The sequence below is a fragment of the Bubalus bubalis genome, chromosome 9 (assembly GCF_019923935.1).
Source record: "Bubalus bubalis isolate 160015118507 breed Murrah chromosome 9, NDDB_SH_1, whole genome shotgun sequence".
NCBI lineage: Eukaryota > Metazoa > Chordata > Mammalia > Artiodactyla > Bovidae > Bubalus > Bubalus bubalis.
Window position 1 is genome coordinate 99,592,166 of NC_059165.1, and position 22,131 is coordinate 99,614,296.

Sequence of the window (22,131 nt, forward strand, 5' to 3'; positions counted from 1 at the left end):
TGTGGCACCTGCACCTCAGAGTCATCTCGTTGAGGGTTGAGGGAGCTGGGGTGTGTTCTTTGGTTGAAGGATGCTCGCAGGGGAATGGATTCTCCGGAAGGTCTGGTTACTCCCAGGCAGGTCTGAGCTGCCTCCGCAGCCAGAGGGAGCTGCCAGGCAGAGTTGCAGGTGCTGGTGATATGGAGCCGTTGGACCGATGTGCACAGTGCAATCTCTAAATGCCTCCCATCAACCCGCACTCTTGTGTGACTCCTTCTCCTTGAGTGTGGATGAGGCTCTATGACTTGTTTTTAACCAACAGAATGTGGCAAGGGAGGGAATTCCCTGGTGGTCCAGTGGTTACGACTTTGCCTTCCAATGTAGGGAGTGCAGGTTCGATCCCTGATTGGGGACCTAAGATCCCACATCCCTTGCAGCCAGAATCAAAACATAAAACAGGAGGACTATTGTAACCAATTCAATAAAGACTTGAAAAATGGTACACATTTAAAAAAAAATCTTAAAAAAGAATGTGGCAAAGGTGATGGGATATCCCTTCCACATCTAGGTTACAAAAACTCAGGGACTTCCGTTTGGGGTACCTCTCACTCTCTCTTGCGCTTTCTGAGGAAAGCCAGCTATCATGTTGTGAGCTGCTCCGTGGAGAGGAGCTGAAGGAGGCCTCTGACCAACAGCCAGTGAGGGACTGAATCCTGCCAACAAAGAGTGAGCTTGGACGTGGATCCTCCCCAGTCAGTCCTTCAGACGAGACCATGGCCACAGCCACTGTCTTAGTTGCATCTGTGCGAGAGACTCAGAGCGACCCAACTAAGCCACACCTGGATTCCTGAGCCACATAAACTGTCAAATAATAAGTACATGCTGTTTTAGGCCACTAGGTTTGGGGATAATTTGTTATGTGGTAATGCTGAGTGCCACAGGGACATGGGGGAAGGCACATAAACAGTGACTGGTGGGACTTCCCTGGTGGTTTAGTGGTTAAGACCTGGAGTTCCCAAAGCAACCCCTAGTTGGGGAACTGGATCCCACGTGCTGCAACTAAAGAGCATGCTGCTGCTGCTGCTGCTAAATCACCTCAGTCATGTCCGACTCTGTGTGACCCCATAGAGGGCAGCCCACCAGGCTGCCCCGTCCCTGGGATTCTCCAGGCAAGAACACTGGAGTGGGTTGCCATTTCCTTCTCCAACGCATGAAAGTGAAAAGTGAAAGTGAAGTCGCTCAGTCATGTCCAACTCTTAGCGGCCCCACGGACTGCAGCCTACCAGGCTCCTCCGTCCATGCGATTTTCCAGGCAAGAGTACTGGAGTGGGGTGCAGCAACAAAGATCCTGTATGTTGCAACTAAGATCTGGCACAGCCAAATAAATTTTTTTTCTAAGATAGAAAAAGCATCATTAAAAAAAAAAAAAAAAAAACAACAACAGGGCTCCCTGGGTGACTCAGTAGTAAAGAACCCACCTGCCAATGCAGGAGACATGGGTTTGATCCCTGATCTGGGAAGATCCCACATGCTGCAGAGCGATTAAGCCTGTGTGCCACAACTATTGAGGCTGTGCTGTAGAGCCTTGGAGCCACAACTACTGAAGTCCATGTGCCCTAGAGCCCATACTCCACAACAAGAGAAGCCACCGCAAGGAGAAGCCCACACACTGTAACTAGAGAAAAACCCCATGCAACAACAAAGACCCAGCAGAGTCAAAAACTAATAAATATTTAAAAAACAAAACAGTAACTGGTAAACCATCCACTTGATCACTCTAGACTTCCCCTTCTCTCACATCTTATATCCAGTCCACTCACAAGCCCTGTCAATTCAAACTCCAAAATCTGTCTTGAATCCATAGACGTTTCCCCACTTGCACTGCCACTAGCTCATGTCAAGCTAGCCTTGTCTCTTACTTTCATCAAAGCAGGAGTCCCTCCTCCCCATCAGTCTCCATCCAGCTGATTCTCTCCTGCTAAGAGGCTTTTGTATCATAAATCATACGCTGGCATACAGTAGGTGCTCAGTAATGATGGAGTAAAGTGTCAAGTTAGGCTAGATTGGATCTCGCATCACCCCCGGTCAGCCCCTTTCCCTTCCTGTACCTGCATAAGGAAGAAAATGATATAAGGGAAGAGTTCTTAGTCCACTGGTGCTGACTGTATGGCCCCTGGGGGGCAGCTTGCTGGCCTCACATCTTTCTCCACGCACACACTCTGCCAGTGCTGCCCACTCATGTGTGGAACCAACACTCATTACACACTTACTGTGCATCTAACTTCCGAGTATGGTATGATCTCATTTAATCCTTGAAGGGAGCGAGAACAAAGCCAGAGGCATCAAATATCTTGTTTTCACACTGTATTACAAAGCAATAGTAATCAAAACAGTATAGTATTGGCATTAAAAAAAGACACATAGACCAGTAGGATGGAATCAAGAGGCCTGGAAGTAAACCCATACATATTTGGCCAACTAATATTTGACAAAGGACCCAAGAAGATTCAATAGAGAAAAGGTGAAAGTGAAAGTGAAGTCGCTCAGTCGTGTCCGACTCTTTGCGACCCCATGGACTGTAGCCTATCAGGCTCCTCCATCCATGAGATTTTCCAGGCAAGAGTGCTGGAGTGGATTGCCATTTCCTTCTCCAGGGGATCTTCCCAACCCAGGAATCAAACCCGGGTCTCCTGCATTGCAGGCAGACGCTTTACCGTCTGAGCCACCAGGGAAGTCTGGTTCTGGGAAAACTGGATATTCACATGTGAAAGAATGAAACCAGATCCCTTTCTTATATCACTGGTGAAATGAACTCAAATGGATTAAAGGTTTAATCCATCATATACACAGTACTGTATATCAAACAGATAAACAATAAGGACCTACTGTATAGCACAGGGAACTACTTGATACTCTGTAATAACCTATACGGGAAAAGAATCTAAAACAGAGTGGATATATGCGTATGTATAACTGACTCACTTTGCTACATACCTGAAACTAACACAGAATTGTAAACAGTTATGTGTGTGTGTGCTGTGCTCAGTCGCTCAGTTATGTTGACTTTTTGCAACCCTATGAACTATAGCCCACCAGGTTCCTCTTGTCCTTGGGATTTTCTAGGCAAGAATACTGGAGTGGGTTGTCATGCTCTCCTCCAGGGGGATCTTCCCAACCCAGGAATTGAACCCGCATCTCTTGCATTGCTGGTGGATTCTTTGCCACTGAGCCACCAGGGAAGCCCTAAAGCAATTATACTTCAACTTAAAAAAAAAAAACATAATCCTTGAAATGGTCCAACCAGGTAGGATTGCCACTATTCCCCATTTTACAGTCAGAGAAACTGAGGCACAGAGCAACAAAGTCACTCACTTACAATTGATTCAGCCAGTCCTAGGTTGGACTGGGATTTGAACCCAGGCCATTTTAACAGCAGCACTGGGGTCTTCACTGAGATTCAGCTTGTGTCACACATGTAAATTCTCTTGCTTTTGACCAGATGGACATTACTGAGTGCCTGTGCACCTAAAGGGAGTTACACCCCTTTGTTTTACCAGAAGATAGTTCTGTCACACTGGGCTGCATCAATGAAAGGCCATTTCTTGCTCTCAGGGAGGTTCTTGACTTGCTGGAGAAACAAGGACATCAATAGCCTTAAATTCTCAGTAATGACAGCAGCCACCTAACCCTACACTGAGGCACTTGGAATGCATTAATTCTGCCTGGGGAGATTCTGGAAGGCTGGAAGGGCTTCGCAGTATGTGAAGTGATGCCATGTCCATGGACAGAGGACCCCTGTTGTCCAGCTTTATGCCTTGGGACTGCAGAGAGTGCTAAGCATACAAAAGCCAGGAGTGGGCAAAAGATTTGCTCCAAGTCATTGAGCTGAAAGGCCTCACTGGTGGCTCAGACAGTAAAGAATCTGCCCGAAATGCAGGAGACCCTGGTTTGATTCCTGGGTCAGGAAGACCCCCTGGAGAAGGGCATTGCTACCCACTCCAGTATTCTTGCCTGGAGAATTCCATGGACATAGGAGCCTGAAGGGCTACAGTTCATGGGGTCACAAAGAGTCGGACATGACTGAGCCACTAACACTTTCACGGAGCTGAAGCCACCACAATGAGAAGCTTGTGCCCTGCAACAGAGTAGCTCCCACTCGCCACAACTAGAGAAAACCCATGTGCAGCAACGAAGACCCAGTACAGCCATAAATAAATAAATAGCAAAAAAATTTAAAAAAGAAATATATCATCTCACAGGTTTGGAGATCAGAACTCTGAAATCAAGGTGTCAGCAGGGCCCCACTCTCTCTGAGGTCTCTCCATGCCTCTCCCAGCTTCTCGTGGTTGTCAGTCATCCTTGGCGTTCCTTGGCTTGTAGACACATCACTCCAGTCTGTCTCCATCACCATGTAGCATTCTCCCGTTGTGTGTCTGTCTCTTTCCTTAGAAGAAATGTATAATATAATTCAGTCATATTGGATTAAGGTCCCACCCTACTCCAGTATGACATCATTTTAACTACACACATCTGCAACAACCTTCTTTCCAAATCAGGTTACATTCAGAGGTACTGGGAGTTAGGACTTTAACATGTATTTTTTTTGGAGGGGGGACACAATTTACCTTGTAACTCTCTCCTTCCCTTATAGACTGTTTCTTATCACCTCTTCCTGGGCTGCACAGGGGCCCAGTTAAATGCACACACTTCTCCATTTTTTTTTTTTTTAATGTTGCAGTGCCTGAGTCTCAATCTATATTTTGTTAACATAAAAATGTTCATAAACAGCTACCCTATCCCTGGTGGCTCAGTGGTAAAGAATCTGCCTGCCAATGCAGGAGACTGGGTTCAATCCCTAGGTCAGGAAGATCCCCTGGAGGAGGAAATGGCAACCCACTCCAGTATTCTTGCCTGGAAAACCCCATGGACAGAGGAGCCTGGCAGGCTACAGTCCATGGGGTTGCAAAGAGTTAGATATGACTTAGTGACTAAACAACAAAACCCTATCCTGAGTATTTTTGGAGATCCAGAAAAATTCAGTGTTATTATATGGGAATACATTGGGCTGCAAATATAAAAATACCTGAACACCAGTGGCTTAAACAAAAAGTTGCTTTTTTCTCACCAGACAATCTGGAGTTTGGTGCTGCTGGAAACCAACGGCTAACACCACTTGGATTCCCATGGTCACCTGGATATCCCTCTAGGTCAGTTGTGTGATCTTCACCCCAGCTCGTTGCTGTTGTTAATCCCCATTTTATATATAAGGCAATGGCTGCTGCTGCTGCTAAGTCGCTTCAGTCGTGTCCGACTCTTAGCGACCCATAGACGGCAGCCCACCAGGCTCCCCCATCCCTGGGATTCTCCAGGCAAGAACACTGGACTGGGTTGCCATTTCCTTCTCCAATGCATGAAAGTGAAAAGTGAAAATGAAGTCGCTCAGTCATATCCGACTCTTAACGACCCCATGGACGGCAGCCTACCGGCTCCTCCATCCATGGGATTCTCCAGGCAAGAGTACTGGAGTGGGTTGCCATTACCTTCTCCCATAAGGCAATGGAGGCTCATATAAGAGGCTCATCCTTCCCTGAACCCCTCAGCCAACTTTGGCTTGGGTTTCATTGGCTAGAAATGTGTCACTCAGCCACACTTATGGCCAATGAGAAGCAAGGGAGGCTGGGCGGGAAGCAGAGAACAGGGAATCGGCCAACCAATCAGAGCAAATACTCTGTTAGCAAAGGAAGAAACCAAGAGTGTTGAAGGCAGTAAAAGGTATCTCGCATAATTCTCCCTGCTTCTAGATCTAGAATTATATATTATATACAATATTATATGATATACAATTACATATATAATACACAGTTACATTGTGTACTAAGTATTAATACTAGGTATTATGTTTGTAGACTCACTGAATTACTGCAAAAAATAGTAATAGCGCTTTTTTCATGGAGTCCTCAACATCTGTGAAGTACATGCTATTATCATCCCATTTTACAGATGAGAAAACTGAGACTCGGACAGGTCCAGTAGAACCTCTCTTATTCATTTAACAAACAAGTATTGAGCATCTATTAGATACCAGGTCATTTGAGTACTGAGAATAGAGCAGTGAATAAAACAAAGACTGCCCCCTGAAGTATTAGCCCTCAGGAGGGCATACATTCTAGTTGGGGGTGGGGCTGGGAGGGAAGGAGAGAGGGTACTCAAAAATAAGAGAAACAAAAGTAGTTTTGGGAATACCACCTAGTGTGGGCCACGCACTGTTCTGAAGGTTTTCCATCTGCTAAGTCACTTATTCACCCAACAGTTGTATGAGACCGGTTTTATTACTATCCCCATTTTAAAAATGAGGGGATTGAAGTTCAGAGGAGTTAAGTAACATGCCCAAGGTCACACAGCCAATAACTGTGAAGCCAGGGCCTTTGGGTTGCGGAGCCTAAGCTCGGGTAAGTAATATAATGCCAGGTGGTGATAAACGAGTGATGGCTAACAGCCTGGCGATGGCTTGGGAGGGTCCTTCTGAGGCGGCGGCACACTAGCACAGATGTGAGTGAAGGGAGGAGGGAGCCGTGGGGACATCTGGAAGGAACACCCAGTGGGAAGCCTAGAGGTAGGAGCATGCCGGGTGTGTTTGGGGTTTAGTGAGGGGCCAGTATAAGGGCTTCCCAAGTGACGCTAGTGGTAAAGGACCCGCCTGCCAGTGCAGGAGATATAAGAGACTTGAATTTGATCCCTGGGTCAGGAAGATCCCCTGGAGGAGGACATGGCAACCCACTCCTGTATTCTTGCCTGCAGAATCCCCATGGACAGAGAAGCCTGGTGGGCTACAGTCCATAGGTTCACAAAGAATCGGACACCACTGAAGCAACGTGGCACACATGAGGAGCCGGTGTGGCTCCAGCAACAGGCCTAGGGATTCTTCTACCCAGTTTGCACATATGACCTTTCAGCATCATAAAAGTCTCATGACATAGGTTTCCAAAGCCACCTTCGTTTGACAGATGGGGACACTGAGGCTCTGAATGGTTAACCAAGCTGCCGGTGGGGAGGAGGGGGGCGGCGGGGGAATAGAGGCAGAAAGAGGTGAGGCCTGGATCTGAACCTAGGCAGCCAGAGCCCACTGCCCAGCCCCATGGGAAACAGTAGGGAGCAAGCGCCAGCAGGCTGGGAGGGCTGCCTGGAGGAGTGGATGTCACCAGGACCTAGAGGGGCTTGAGGAGTAGGAAGTGGGGTAGGGAAGGTGCTGCGTGGAGCATAGCACTGGAATCCATCCCTGGGAGCAGTTCTTCAAGGGCAGATTTCCATCGTGGACCCAGACTCCAGTTCCCCCAGTCAGGATCTGCTTAAAGAAAAGGCAGGGATGTGAGCTTCATTAGTGCTTCGGAAACCCCAGGAGCCCCCGGGGGGAGGGGAGGGGGACAGAGGGGGAGAGGGGGATGAAAAGGGCCCGAGAAGGGAGCCATTCTAATTTTGGCACACCTGGCAGGGGGCACAGGGCCACTGAAAAGGAAGCAGCTGGGGCTGGCTGGGCAGGCCCCCGTCATTGTTCCAGCTGGATCCTGTCTGGGCTTCAAATGCAAAACCAGAGTAAGGGGGGGGGGGGTGGGAGGGGGCGCCCGTGGCCTTTGCTCCTCCTTTAACAGACCAAAGGACCCTGGCGGCTTAGCTCTTTTTCCTAATTTAAAGATATTTTCAGGCGTTTGGGAGCTCCCCTATGGTGAAGCAGGAAGGTTGGAAGAGGGGGAGGGGGGCTTGAAACTCACCGTGGTTGCCACGGAGGATGGGGAGTAGGCCAGGAGCCGGGTGGTGGGGGGACTGGGGGGCACTAAGGGTGGGACCCTTGGGAGGGGTGAGGCGGTCCATACTGTGCTTTGGCTCTCTTCTACTGCAGTTTCCCCTCTCTGGAACCTCCGCATGCCTCTCCAGAAGGTAGGATGGATGTAGATGTACCCAAACCTCCTTCCCGCTAAGGAAAGGGGGCTCTTTGGGGTCAACCCTGGAGGCCTTGAGTTGGGGGACACTGCGGGTATTGCCACATACATGCCAGTCCCTGGGCAGGGCAGGATGCCCAGAGAGAGACGGATGGAGGAGGTTGTTCCCTCTTCGTTTGCCACCCCTGGTGCCAGGACAAGAGGGTTAGGAGACAGGCCAATGGGGTGTAGCCACCTCCTTGAAGGGGGGGCTCCTAGGCTCGAGTCTTGGGGTGGGGGCAGTGCATAGGAACCAGCAATGAGCCGGCGGGGAGCCTGGGCTGGAGGGCGGGGAGGAGCCCCGCGACAGCTCGGGGTGGGGGTGGGGGGGCCCTTCCCTCCGGTCCAGGCGCCCCTCTGCCTCCTGCTCTCATTTTCTTTCACTGCCTCCTTCCCTCGCCCCGCCCACTCCAGCTCACCTCGCTTACCGGCCCCCGCCCTCCCCGCTCCTCACCTCTCCCCAGCCTGTCTCCCACCCCCAGCTCCGGCGTGCTGTCCTGTCACTCTCGGCGCCACCTCCTCGGGCGGCCTCTCTTTTCCCTCCTTCCGGTTCCCAGCCATCCTCGCCACCTACTGAGGGGGGCGACTCAGTACCGCCCTCCCCGCCACCCGTCCCCAGCCCGCCGGCCCTGCTCCCGCCTCCCCTTCGATCTCCCAGCCCCTTCCCTCCCTCCCTCTCTCTCTCTCTCTCTCCTCCCTTCCTTCATCTCTGCCCACTTTCCCCAGCAGGAGGGCCGCACTCCCCGCTCCTGCCACCCCCTCTCCCCGGGCCGGCGGGCTCGGCTCCGCGCCCTCCCCTCCGCCGGGGCCGCCGCCATCTTGCAGGATGCCGGGGAGGAGCGCGTGCGGTCGAAACAATACATCTTTTATGAAGCGCCTCCTGCCCCCGGCCTGGAAATCTTACATTAACGCGGCATTGATTTCCTTCGGAATGGAGGGGCCTTGGCTCCCCCCGACCACCACCCGGAGGCTTGGGCTCTTAAGGGGCAGCCCCCGCAGGCGGGCTCGCTCGGCCGTGGGGGGGCGCCGGGGACCCGGCAGCCAGCCTTGGGCGTTGATTCCTAGAAGAAGGGGTTTCGGGCTTCTGGCTTTCTAGTAACTCCTGAACTGAAGGAGTCCCTCGTCGGCCTCGGCATTGGCCGGAAAAGGCTCTGGAGACCCTGGGTTGCCCCTGGGACCCGCTTTCTGCTGCCACGCCGTCTGGGACTCGTGCCCGCTCCCAGAACCCGCCGTGGCTCCTCCTCCCCTCCCGGCCCGGTTTCCTTCCCCTCTTCTCTTCCATCTTGTTACCTCACTCCCATCCTTTCCGTTTGCTGCCTCCCTCCTCCTCTCTCGTCTTCTCCCCGTACCCCCCTCCTCGTGCTGACTGCTCCCTACCCCCACACCCCCTTCCCTGCGTGCTAATGACCGCGAAGCCGGCAGCTCCCCGGCTGTTTCCGGGGGAGTCTAGTTTGCAGCCAGGGGAGATGCTGGAGCTATTGGGGGTTGGAGTGGGGGGAGAAAAATTATACACATAAATCTAGGATAATGACGTTGGTGCTAATGGGGCTGGCAGCCGCAGCGCCCAACCTCCTCCTCCCCACAAAGATCGGGTGGGACTTCCAGGGTCTCTGACGACCCATGGCCCCTGTCATCTCTGAATGGTCTACCCTGGCTGTACGGGGTCCAGACTAGTTTGGATCACCTCTCATACGTCTGGTCACTGGGTCTCCGTTCAATTTGTAGCTTGCTGCTTACCAGCCCTGCAGTCCAGGGACAAGCAGAGTCCAACTTAAGGACAGGTAGATTTTCTGGGTCTGAGGCCCCCTCCCGTACCCCACCAGCACCCTGGATCCCCACCTCTGGGTCTCCTGAGGTCACTCTGTCCAGAACCTGACATCTTTCATATAATTGACAACCTGACATCTTTCATATAATTGACAAGTCAGGCTTGAATTTTCTTCCCTGTTCCCCATTTCTGAGCTGTGTGACCTTGGGCAAATCACTTGACCTCTCTTGAGATTCTGTCCCCTCCAAATTGTGGATGATAATGTGCATGCGTGCTAAGTCGCTTCAGTTGTGTCTGACTTTTAGCGACCCTATGGCCTGTAGCCTGCCAGGCTCCTCTGTCCATAATAACCGGCTTCAAATAGAGCCTGAATTCACTTACTTCTTCCCATTCCTGTGTCCCACACCCTTGTCCTGTCCCTGTCAGGATTACTTGGCTTATCACAGTTGCCTCTGCCTTGAACTCCCAGCTTCAACTCTCTCTGCTGTCAGGATTGAGTATTCAGGACGCTGCAGTCCATCCCCATGGCTCTTAGATTCAATCTAAATCCTTCACTCAGCCTCTTCTGGATCGCTCTCCCATTTCTTACTCCACTTTGGCCCCACTGAGCCTTTATGCTAGCTGTTCCCCCACCTCTGGAGGCACTGTTCCCCCTAGATTTTACATGGCTGGTTTGACTTTGATCTTCAAGCCCCAGCTCCATCTCACATCCATGGGATCTTCCCCACCACCCCAGTTGCTCTCCATCCACCACTTTTCCAGCACCCTCCACCCTCTGATCCTGCCTTGGTTTTGTATTTTCATGTGTACAGTATGCCTCACCACTTGCCACTGGAACACAGTCTCTTTTTAGACCCTGACTCTTGTTCTCATTGTGTCCAACAATTTCTGGCACCTGTTCTATTTTCAGATATGTGTTGAATAAGTAAGTTAAATAAATAAGAATGTTGTGACTATTTAAGGGTATGACTGATGTAAATAGGAGATCCTGGGTTCGTATCCCAGCAGGACCTGTTGATTTTGAGCTTCCCTGGTGGCTCAGGTGGTAAAGAATCTGCCTGCAGTGTAGGGGACCCAGGTTCTATTCCTGGGAAAGGAAGATCCCCTGAGGAAGGAAATGGCAACCCACTCTAGTATTCTTGCCTGGAGAATTCCATAAACAGGGAAGCCTGGAGGGTTACAGTCCATGGGGTCCCAAAGAGTTGGACACAACTGAGCAACCAACACTTTCACTTTTCACTTCACTGATGTAAAGTTCTTGACATATCACAGGTATTCAATAAAGCAGGGCACCTGCTTTCTTTATGATGATGGAACTAGGAAAGGATAATCTTGTTCTTGTGGTCACTCCCAGCACAAAATTTGGGGAGAAAATTCGGAGTAGGACATGTTCTCCCAGAAGGAAGAAATTTGCAGGAGGAGGAGGGGACAACAGAGGATCAGATAGTTGCATGGCATCACCGACTTGATGGACTTGAGTTTGAGCAAGCTCTGGGAGTTGGTGTTGGACAGGAAACCCTGGTGTGCTGCAGCCCGTGGGGTCACAAAGAGTTGGACACTGAGCGACTGAACTGAACTGATATCTGACAAAGGACTCATATTTGGAATATATAAAGAGTATCTACAAATCAAGAAAACCAAACTGATAGAAGAGTTGAAATGACAGTTATCAAAATGGCCAATAAGCTTTGGGGAAAATGTTTAGTGTCATTGGTCATCACAGAAATATAAATAAAGCCACAATGAAATATCAGACTCACCAGAATGGCTAGAATGAAAAACTACTAATGCTAAGTGTTGTTGACAGAATGTGGAGAAGCTGGAACCTTGATGCACTCTTGGTGTGAACGTGAAACGCTATAACCACTTTGGAAAACGAGCACTATCTCCTAAGATTACATGTAACACCTGCCTTACTACCCACCAGTTCTACTCCTGGGTACTTACCCAACAGACATGTGAACTTGTGTTTCCCAAAAGACACATACAAGAATGTTCATAGCAGCTTTAGTCACAGTAACCAGTTATTGCGAACAATTCAAATATCCATCAACAGTAGAGCAAGGAAACAGAGTAATCCTTACAACAAAATACAACAACAAAAAAGAACAGGCTAATAACACCGGAGGTTGAACATAACATGAAATACACAAGATACAGAAGAGGACACAGGGTTCCACTTACATGAAGTTCAAGCACAAGTAAAACTAACCCGTGATGATAGAGTCAGATTGGGGAATACTGACTTTCAGGAAAGGGTGTAAGGGAACTTTCTGGAAGAATGGACCTGACCTCTCCTGAGCTGGGTGGTATAGACACACAAAAATTCATCAAGCTGAAACAATATCTGATCACTTTACCTTATGCAAATTATACCTCATTCAAAGGGAAGAAAAGGAAAAGAGAAAAACAAAAGAAAAAGTCCCCTAGAGCTATAAGTGACCTATATGCTGAGTGAATCCTGCCTGACACTTTCCTCCTCAGATGTTTCACAACAGTCTTTGGTGCAAACAAAAGTTGGAAAATTTAAGCAGCTGCCCCAGATTCAGGAGTGGGGGCCAAGGGTGGGAGTGCCTCTCCCCCGTGTCCTGGGACTTGGACTTCTAGTCTCCACTGGCCCTGGAGAGTAAGTGGTCCGCTCTCAGAGCAAAAGAAAGCTCTTAAAGTTTCTTTTCTACCCTTCAACTTCTCCAGCCCAAGCTGTGGGTCCAAGCAATGTTTCTGTACCAGAAACTGCTAGTGAGTCTGGTTGCTATGGCAATGGGGCCATGAGGCCCCCAGGAACCATTGCTTCATCTCATCGCATGGGGGGGTGCTTTTCCCCGATAAAAGTGAAATGAGAATCAGGAGAGGGGAAGCCCCCTTCCTCTGATCTTGAAAAAGATGCTTCCCCCTACCAGTTTTGCCCCAAACCCCTCCCTGATTTGGCAAGAAAGGTCTGAGTGGAACTCAATGGTTAAGAAGCGAGAGGGAGGGGACTTCCCTGTTGGTCCAATGGCTAAGATTCCAAGCTCCCAATGCAAGGGGCCTGCTTTGATTCCTGGTCAGGGAACTAGGTCCCACATAACTCAACCAAATATCCCACATGCTGCAACTAAGACCCAGTGCAGCCAAATAAATAAACACTTTTTTTTTTTTAAAGGAGAGGGATGGGTACACGTGCTCCCTGGGTTATTATACTAGCCACCCACCTCCACCTGCCACCAGCTCCAAGAAGAGCCCAAGAAAATATAGTCTTTCTCCAGCTCTGACATTCTTCCATTTGTTCATCTGTTCTTTTCCATGGGAGTTACGGGGTTGTGGGTAGAAAAACCACTGCATTTGGTAAAGGAAGGTCAAGGGTCCAGCAGCCTCACTGTGGGGCCCCAGCTCATTCTTTAACTTTCCTATTTCCACTTTCACAAAACTGAATCTCTAAATCCTACTTTATAGTGTTATTGTGAGACTTAAGTGGATTAACACGGGAAAAGCGATTAAACAACTTGTAGCACATAACTGTCACTCAATACGTCTATTACCGTTTTTTATGTTCCCGGTCCTTTTATGTGTAATGATGTCGCTAACTCTCACAGTGACTTTGTGGCATAGCCATGATTATACCCATTTCATGGATTAGGGAACTGAGGTTTGAGCACTCTTGGAAATGAGAGCATTCCCCAGACTCTTAGTAATCCTGGACCCTTGAACCACCCAAGCTGACAGCTCTAAAATGGACCCATGGCCCCACTGAGGGTACAGAGAAGGGCTGCCTGCCCTCTGCCTCCTTCTCACTTCCTGTATGTTAAGAGTCACAGCTGCTTCAGGACTTGTGTCCGGATGGCTTCCTGATCCTGTCCCTTGCTCATTTACATTCCAGAGGGGATATGTGAAAGTAAAGTCACTCAGTCGTGTCCGACTCTTTGCGACCCCATGGACTGCAGCCTACCAGGCTCCTCCATCCATGGGATTCTCCAGGCAAGAATACTGGAGTGGGGTGCCATTTCCTTCTCCAGGAGATCTTCCCGATCCAGGGATTGAACCCAGATCTCCCGCATTGTAGGCAGATGCTTTACCGTCTGAGCCACCAGAGTTGACTCTTCAACAACCAGGGGATATGAGGTAGGACAAATTAGTTCCCATGTGGCCTTCAAGACCCACTTTTAGGACTCCCCTGGTGGTCCAATGGATAAGACTTCAGGCTCACAATGCAGAGGGCCTGGGTTCGATCCCTGGTCAGGGAACTATATCCCACATGGCTTTACTAATTCATATGACACAGCTAAAAGATCCTGCACGCCTCAACTAAAGATGGCATGTGCTGCAACTAAGACCCAGCACAGCCAAATTGAAAAAAAAAGACCCACTTTCATTCCCCTCCATCGAGCCTAGGATGCTGGAGTGGATCGGAGTCTCCCTGGTCCTCTGGCTTCCAGTGGATTCAGGAGGTACCCAGTAGGTGAAGGTGGATGGGAGAGGTGGGGGGATAGCTCTAAGCCTGTCCTGCAAACTGGTCACTCCCCTGACCAGAAACCACTGCTCCCAGGGGTGGTAATGGTTCCCCAACCTCACTGGGCCCCAGGAAGTTGTAGGAACTTTTCCTACAGTTTCCTTAAACTTTTTTTTTTTTTAGCTACACCATGAAGGCTACAGGATCTTAGTTTCCCAACCAGGAATTGAACCCGTGCCCCCTGCAGTGGAAGCTTGGGGCCCTAACCACTGGACATCCAGGAAGGGCCTTTCCTGAATCTTTATAACAGACCTTAAGTCACATCCCTAAATTTCAGAGTCTGCTTTCTGTGCGGTTGTTGTTCAGCCGCTAAGTCATGTCCGACTCTTTTCGACCCCATGGACTGCAGGACGCCAGGTTTTCCTGTCCTTCCCGTGGGGACCCTAACCAAAAAGGCTTCTTCCTCTTGAACTTTCCTCTTACCTATATTTAGGGAGAATTTTTTAATATTTGGCTTTTTTCTTATTACAGGCAGGAAACATACTCCGTGTATACCAGAAGACAATAAATTCTGCCCAAACTTCTGGCCTTGAGGAAATCACTGTTGATCTTCAGGTGTTTATCCTTTTAATCTTTCTCAGGGCAGGATTTGGGGTCAGACAGAGCTGGGACTTGTCCCAGCCTGACCACTGTATGCTGGGTGACTTTGGGGAAGTTTCTTCACTTTTCTGAGCTTCTATTTCCTTCTCTATAAATGGCATTATTACAGTATCCATTTCATTCAATTGCAGGGAGGTACCAATGCCCTGGAGCTGATAGATGTCAGCTCTTGTTACTTATATCAATGTTATACGTAGTTTTTCAAATCCCCATTAGGCTTTCTGTAAATAACAGGATCTTAGTCCTGCTTTTTGTGGCGGAAACAAGTTCTGATCTTGTTCAATAGCTCTCCTCAAATCTCACAAGGTTGTTCCTAGGCTGCCATGCTTTTTGAGATTTTGTGTCTGTTTTCGTAGTTTTCACACTGGCCTCCTCAAAAATTCAAGTTAATATTTAAGTGACAAGCACCATGCTAGACACTTGAAAGATACACCTTTCAGTAACCCTTATGATAACCCATTTTACAAAAGAAGGAATCCAGACACAGGAAGATTTCCTCCCATCTCTTGCCTTCATCACTGTTGGTTTGTCCACCTTGATTAGTTCCCTTCGCTCATTTAACATAACCAACTATTATGGTAGTTATTATTATGTCTAAACTATGAGTAAATGTGACTTCCCTGGTGGCTCAGATGGTAAAGCATCTGCCTACAATGCAGGAGACCCGGGTTCGATCCCTGGGCTGGGAAGATCCCCTGGAGAAGGAAATGGCAACCCACTCCAGTACCCTTGCCTGGAAAATCCCATGGACGGAGGAGCCTGGTTGACTACTGTCCCTGGGGTCACAAAGAGTCGGACACGACTGAGTGAGTTCACTATCGCTGCTGCTGCTGCTAAGTCACTTCAGTCGTGTCCGACTCTGTGCGGCCCCAGAGACAGCAGCCCACCAGGCTCCGCCGTCCCTGGGATTCTCCAGGCAAGAACACTGGAGTGGGTTGCCATTCTATGAGTAAATAGGCTATATGTCAGGGCCACAACCATGAGTCCGATTCATCTCCACAAAAAGATACTGACCACTCACCCCATGCTGGTCTTTATGCTTCTCAAGATAAGATTTATGGGATCCCCATCTTCCTGGAGCTTATAGACCTTCTGGGCTATGTGCTTTGGCTGGTAGTACGTGCTTTATTGCCTAGCTACTTTTTCCTTTCATCTGGATGCTCAGTTGACTTCTAAGTGGTTAAAGGTGCCATAAAAATAACTGGGGACGATATGGTGGTGTTATTGGTGTTACCTTGTCTAGCAGTCTGAGCAGGTCAGGGGATGGGGAGAAAGTAAAAGCAACTGTAGTTCACAAGGGTGGGGGCCCAAGCTTTGGTTCCCAAGGGCCTGGATTTGAATCCCAGATTCATCATTTACTTTTTTTTTTTAATTAATTATTTTTATTTTTGGTTGCACAGGTGTTTGTTGCTTTGTGGGCTTTCTCTAGTTGCCTCGAGTGGGGGCCGCTCTCTGTTGTGGTGCCCTGGCTTCTCGTTGCGGCAGTTTCCTTTGTTGTGGAGCACAGGCTCTAGGCGCATGGACTTCAGTAGCTGCAGCGTGCAGGCGCAGTAGTTCCAGTTCAAGGGCTCTAGAGCGCAGGCTCAGAAGTTGTGGTGCGCCGGCTTAGTTGCCCTGCGGAGTATGGGGTCTTCCCGGGGCCAAGGATAGAACCCGTGTCCCCTGCATTGACAGATGGATTCTTAATCACTGGACCACCAGGGAGTTCAGTTCAGTCGCTCAGCCCTGTCCAACTCTTTGCGACCCCACGGACTGCAGCACGCCAGGCTTCCCTGTCCATCACCAACTCCCGGAGCTTACTCAAACTCATGTCCACCGAGTCGGTGATGCCATCCAACCGTCTCGTTCTCTGACCAGGGAAGTCTTCATCATTTACTGGTGATGTGACCTTGGACAAGCTCCTTCACTTTTCTGTGCCCCGTCTGAAAAGTAGATATTGTGTTAGCGACTGCTCCCAGATTGTGGTCAGAACTGTGTGACAGGTAGCGGCACACAGCAAGCACCCAATAAACGATAGTGACTATTCGGATGATTCCCTCCAGAATACCCCAGGGAGCATACCTGGTTGGAAGACCCAGATTCGGAACAGAGGGCTGGTGTGGAGGAGTAAGGAGGGAGCCGGGACTCCAGCCCTCGCTTTGGGGGCTGCTTGAGCACTTGGGTGGGGGTGGGGTGGTACTCCCGCCCAACCCCTGCAAGCCTGTTAATTACCTCTCGGGGTCACGGGTCTTAACGAGCCCCTCCAGGGGATCTTGGCCCAGCTCTCTGTATATTGATCTCAGCTAATCTCTCAGCAGGTGGGCGGGTCTCTAAATCCTCCTTAACTCTCCTTTCCTGCCCTTTCTGGGCAGGGAGGCCCCAGGCAGGGTTTAGCTTGCAGGAATCAAACCTGGGAAGCCTGGGAAGCTTTGAGGTGGGGGGAGCTTCTCGACCCCCTGTAACAGAGGAGGGGCAGTGGTGTGTGTGTGTGTGTGTGTGTATGTATGTGTATGTGTATATATATATATATATATATATATATATATATATATATATATGAATCCCCCTGGGAAGGGCAGGCAAGCACGTCTTTCCCTGTGCCTGCCAGCATGCCAGGACACTGCCCGTTCCTCTCCCCATCTGGGAATCCACCGATGTGGCTACAAAGCCCAGGTAAAGGGCCCCTCCTGGTCAGGCTGGCCGAGGCCTCCCACCGTTCCCACAGGGGCTGGATGAGGATTTCAGAGCTGGCAAGCTGCATTTCTCTGGTGCCTCCTTGAAGCCGAAGCTGCTGGAGGAAGCCTCCTGGCCCAGGAGCTGCCTGGCTGGGCCCTGTTGGTGTAATTAAGCTGCATCCGCGGAGGGCGCCTGGACTTTCACTCGAGTTGCCAATTCTTTTCAAGCCCTTGGGTGATGGTGACCTTTTGGGGGGGGGGTGGCTACCTGGATGCCTAGGAGGCCTCAGTTCCCACTTTGGAAGGGAGCTCTGGTTGGATGATGGTAAAACCAGTACCTCTGCATGACTGCTGCTCTCAGGGGCTGGGTTGAGGGGGAAGGTTGTGGGAGGCTGGTGGGACACTTCGGTGGCTAGTGGGGAACGCAAGGGCAGCCTCAGAGAGGCAGGCTGGTGACATTTTTAGAATATTAATTAATTAATTTTATTTTTTGGCTGCGCTGGGTCTTCATTACACAGACTTTCTCTAGTTATGGTGAGTGGGGCTGCTCTCTAGCTGTAGCTCTTGGCTTTCTCATGGCTGTGGCTTCTTGTTACAGAGCTTGGGCTCTAGGGCACGTGGGCTCCAGTAATTGGGGCTCAAGGGCTTACTTGCTCCTCGGCACATGGGATCTTCCCAGAGCAGGGATCATACTCGTGTCCCCTACATTGGCAGATGGATTCTTAACCACTGGACCACTAGGGAAGTCCCTGGAGACATTTTTACAAGCTCCATAGACAGAGCAGCCTGGATTTGAATTCTGCCTCCATCCCTTTCTGCTGGCAGACACTGAGTGGGTGACTTTGCCTCTGACAGCCTGTTTCCTTACCTGTGATCTGTCACTTCCTCTATTTGGGTTGAGAACTGAGTGAGTGAAAGGACTCGGTTCCAAGTGAATCAAGAGAAAAGGATGTCAGTCGGCAGATACATGAAGGACAATGCGGGGTATGGCAGACTCCTAACTCTCCCAAAGGTTCAGGGCTGCAGGCTGGAGCTGACAGGAGCACTTGCCCTTGCCCAGGGAGCATGGATGGTGTGGGGTGGGGTGCGTCTCTGTAGGGTTGGGGGGTGCCTGTTGGCCCAGGGCAGGCTCCAGCTCACCTTTCCCAGCCCAGAATACATGATGGAACTCTATGGTCTTGTCCAGGTTCAGGATCAGGCACAAGTATGCCCTGGCCTGGACCTCAGTGATTGGACATCCCTGGGATACACCTGGTGCATACCTGGAGCGTACCTTCCAGGCTTCTGGCCACTAGTCCATCTTGATCCTGCTCAACCAGTGTCAGAAGGACAACAGGCATCTGAATGGAATCACTTTTCCTGCTGAAACACAAAATTGGGAACACGCACGGGGTGCTCACTACGGGCCAGGCCTGATCCTTAGCACTTCACACTCATTATGGACTCACAACAGCCAGTGCTGCTGGCCAAGAATGGTGCTTCCTGCCCATCTTGTGGGTGAGGTCATGTGACTAGTTCTAACCAATGCGCTGCGAGTGAAACTGACACACATTATTCCCATGCTAGAGCTTAGTGACCCCATGGACTGCAGCCTACCAGGCTCCTCCATCCGTGGGATTTTCCAGGCAAGAGTACTGGAGTGGGGTGCCATTGCCTTCTCCGAATTGCCTGTGCAGGAACTTCCAAAGCTCTTACTTCCTTCTGGTGTGACAGCCAGGAATGTTTCAGAATGTGAATGCCCCACTAATGACTATGATGTGCAAAGCCTCCCCTCAATGACCCAAAACAGACATAAAACACGAGTGAGAAATAAACTGTGATTTTCAGCCACTGAGACGTTGGTTTTTTTTTGTTTCTGCAGCTGGGCCTAGTCTTGCCTAATGGTTTGAAATTATACCCCCATTTTACAGGTAAGAAAACTGAGGCAAAGTTTAAGTCACTTGCCCTCAGTCACACAGCTGGTAAGAGACACTGTCAGAGATAGTGTCTTGGCAACCTGACTCCAGGGACTCTGCTCTGATTTCTAAACTGTCTTTCTGGGTGAGATGCAGTCATCCTGGGGACCAGGAATGTATGGAAAGTTCATAAACCACAGTGGGTTCTGGGTGGGGTTGTTTCCTCCTATCCTGTTTCCTCTGATTGGGGATTTTCATTTCTTTCTCTCATGAGCACTAGCTCTCCTGGAAGGTTTGGCTCTATCACATCCTCTGGGGGAGACACAGGAAGCTGGGTAAAAGGACAGGGAGCTTTCTCCTCCCCAGTCCTCACTCAGAAAGTTTAATTCATTTGGCATAAACTTGACCATCTGGGGGCCCAATCCTTCCAGTCCTAGCAGACCTCCACTTCCTTCCCCACCTCCTACACCTTCATGTGGGAGCCCCAACCCTTCCTCCACTGCTGCCTGTATGAGCTGGTGATCAAGTATTACAGGGGAGAAAATTTCCAAGGCCAGAGAGCAGAGCTCTGAGCTGAGGTTTTAGAAATGTCCTTTCACCTCTTCCCCAGCCTGCTTCCCTTCCTCTTCCAGGGCCTGCGAGGTCCTCCTGAAGCCCCCAGAGAACAAGAACCATGCCCCCACCTGCCCTCAGAGATTCCCAGGGATACCTAGCCAGGCAGGGCTCAGGACACCTCCATGCAAACCTCAGCAACTCCTGCCCTGACCAGTTAACTCAATACTTACTCTACATTAAATACCAATTGGGCCAATTTTCTGCTGTAATTAAAACCTCAGCAGATGTGTTCCCTGCTCATCAGTGATGAGTTTATTAACGTCCAGCTCTGAAGGAATGTGGGGCAGGGAGAAAAACAGAATGGGGCTTGCTCTGGGACCGGGAGAGTGGATGCTGGGAGAGGCTGAGTTTGAAACTGTTCAGTCTCCTTGTTTGGCTCCAGGCAGGGGGCCGGCAGCCACATTTACGAAAGTGTCTGCATCTCTGGGTTTTCTGTTTCTACAGTGGAAACTCGGAAATATCTGCCCTGCCCCTCTTATCTGCTGCAAACCTGGGCCTGCCGTATATAACGGATCCTTTTTTGAAAATCACATTTTCTCGACTACTGACAGTGTGTCTGGAACCTGTAAACACAGCCCCTTATAGCTCAGCAATCTGGGCTTGTTTGTTATGTAGCATAACCTAGGCTGTCCTGACTACTACATATTATATCTCCACTTACAGACCGTGAAACTAAGGTCCAGTTTGCTTACTAATATAGGAGAGACCAAGATAGTTCTTGCCAAGGGAGCCTGGAGACAGACCTCTGAGTTAGATAAGAGAAGCAGGCCAGGCTAGTCCTCAGCTCTGCTCAAGGTGAGTAGTTCATGACTGCTAGTGGGTTGGAAGCTCACTGCCTAGTACACTCATGGCAGCTCAAGCAATCGGCTCCTTCTGATCATCAGAGAACACCTGCACAGTGGAGCACGATTCAGCCCCAAGAAGTCACTCTACTTTTTTTTTTGTAATTAGGAGATTTTATTTTTTAGAGCAGTTTTACGTTTATAGGACAACCGGACGAATAGTGCAGACAGTTTGCAAATGTCTCCTGCCAATTTCTCCTATTATTAACATCTTGCATTGCTGTGGTACATTTGTTGCAATTGATGAGCCAATATTGATTACTAACTAAAGTCCAAAGTTCACATTAGGCTTCACTCTTGCAAGAGGTCACAGATCCACCATGAAAGTTTCATACAGAATAGTTTCACTGCCCTGAAAACCCTCCTGTGCTCCACCTACTCATTCCTCCCAGCTCCACCAGAACTCCCGGCAACAAGTTTCTATGGACTGCCTCTATAGTTTTGCTTTTTCCAGAATATCATATAGTTGGAATCAGAGTCTGCAGCCTCTTTAAACTGGCTTCTTTCACTCGGTAATACGTTTAAGTTTCCTCCATGTCCTCTGGTAGCTCATTTCTTTTGACCAATGAATATGGCTCCATTCTTTACTTTTAAACATCTCCTTCATCACCAGGGCTCTATTTTGTTGCCCAGTGTTTGTTGCTTTTGTAGGGAAGACCCCAATTTAAGAGACACCTGGGGAGGAAAAACCTCATGGAATAAGGAGGCTGTCTTGGACATCTGGAGTGGGGTCCGATCCCCACCATGGCTCAGGATCACTTCCAACTTCTTGCTCTGAATCCTTCTCGTCACCATCTCCATGTTTCACCTTTTTGGGGTGTGCTGGGGTGTCTGCTAGCAACTCTGCACCTCTGGGAACTACACATCTAAAACTCCACTGTCAGCAGGGTTAGAGAATGCAGTCTACAATTAAGAGGCATTCATGGAAGATTGGTGAGACAGGAGAGAAACAGGAGCCATCCCTGCTCTGGTTGGGGATGCTCTGAGCAGTAACTCAGGGCTTGCAAATGACAGTTGTGAGGTTTCTTCTGGGCATCATCCTGCAAACACCCGCTTTGATGTTGAGGCTGGGAGTTGAAAAAGCTGGCTTGAAACTCGACATTCAAAAAACTAAGATCATGGCATCCGGTCCCATCACTTCGTGGCAAATAGAAGGGGAAAAAGTGGAAACAGTGACAGAATTTATTTTCTTGGGCTCCAAAAACACTGCAGACAGTGACTGCAGCCATGAAATTAAAAGACGCTTGCTCTTTGGAAGAAAAGCTATGACAGACCTAGACAGCATATGAAAAAGCAGAGATATCACTTTGTCGACAAAG

The 22,131-nt window shown here is 49.6% G+C and overlaps 3 long non-coding RNA genes and 1 other non-coding gene across 7 annotated transcripts in view; 2 read left to right on the forward strand and 2 right to left on the reverse strand.

Annotated features, from left to right (window-relative positions):
* The window catches only part of LOC123335167, a 33,049-nt gene extending 18,302 nt beyond the window's left edge, over nucleotides 1–14,747 (forward strand). The window contains exon 3 of the long non-coding RNA XR_006553549.2: nucleotides 14,678–14,747. This is a non-coding gene — a long non-coding RNA (uncharacterized LOC123335167). The remainder of the gene's footprint in view (nucleotides 1–14,677) is intronic.
* LOC123466189 lies at nucleotides 4,158–9,151 on the reverse strand. Its single transcript, XR_006641442.1, has 4 exons — nucleotides 8,857–9,151; nucleotides 7,462–7,550; nucleotides 7,185–7,321; nucleotides 4,158–4,423 (listed from the first exon to the last, which is right to left on the reverse strand). It is a non-coding gene; the product is annotated as an uncharacterized LOC123466189 (long non-coding RNA).
* A 676-nt stretch (nucleotides 14,748–15,423) lies between the features above and the next one.
* TRNAC-ACA lies at nucleotides 15,424–15,495 on the forward strand. The gene has a single exon. It is a non-coding gene; the product is annotated as a tRNA-Cys (tRNA).
* Nucleotides 15,496–15,960: 465 nt separating this feature from the next.
* The window catches only part of LOC112586993, a 77,021-nt gene continuing 70,850 nt past the window's right edge, over nucleotides 15,961–22,131 (reverse strand). For 3 of the 4 annotated variants that reach the window (XR_006553545.2, XR_006553546.2, XR_003111541.2), the window contains 2 exons: nucleotides 18,723–18,822; nucleotides 15,961–16,728 (listed from right to left, as the gene is read on the reverse strand). This is a non-coding gene — a long non-coding RNA (uncharacterized LOC112586993). Of the gene's footprint in view, nucleotides 16,729–18,722; nucleotides 18,823–20,064; nucleotides 20,569–22,131 lie in introns of those variants that run through there. The other variant, XR_006553547.2, reaches the window with a different exon arrangement.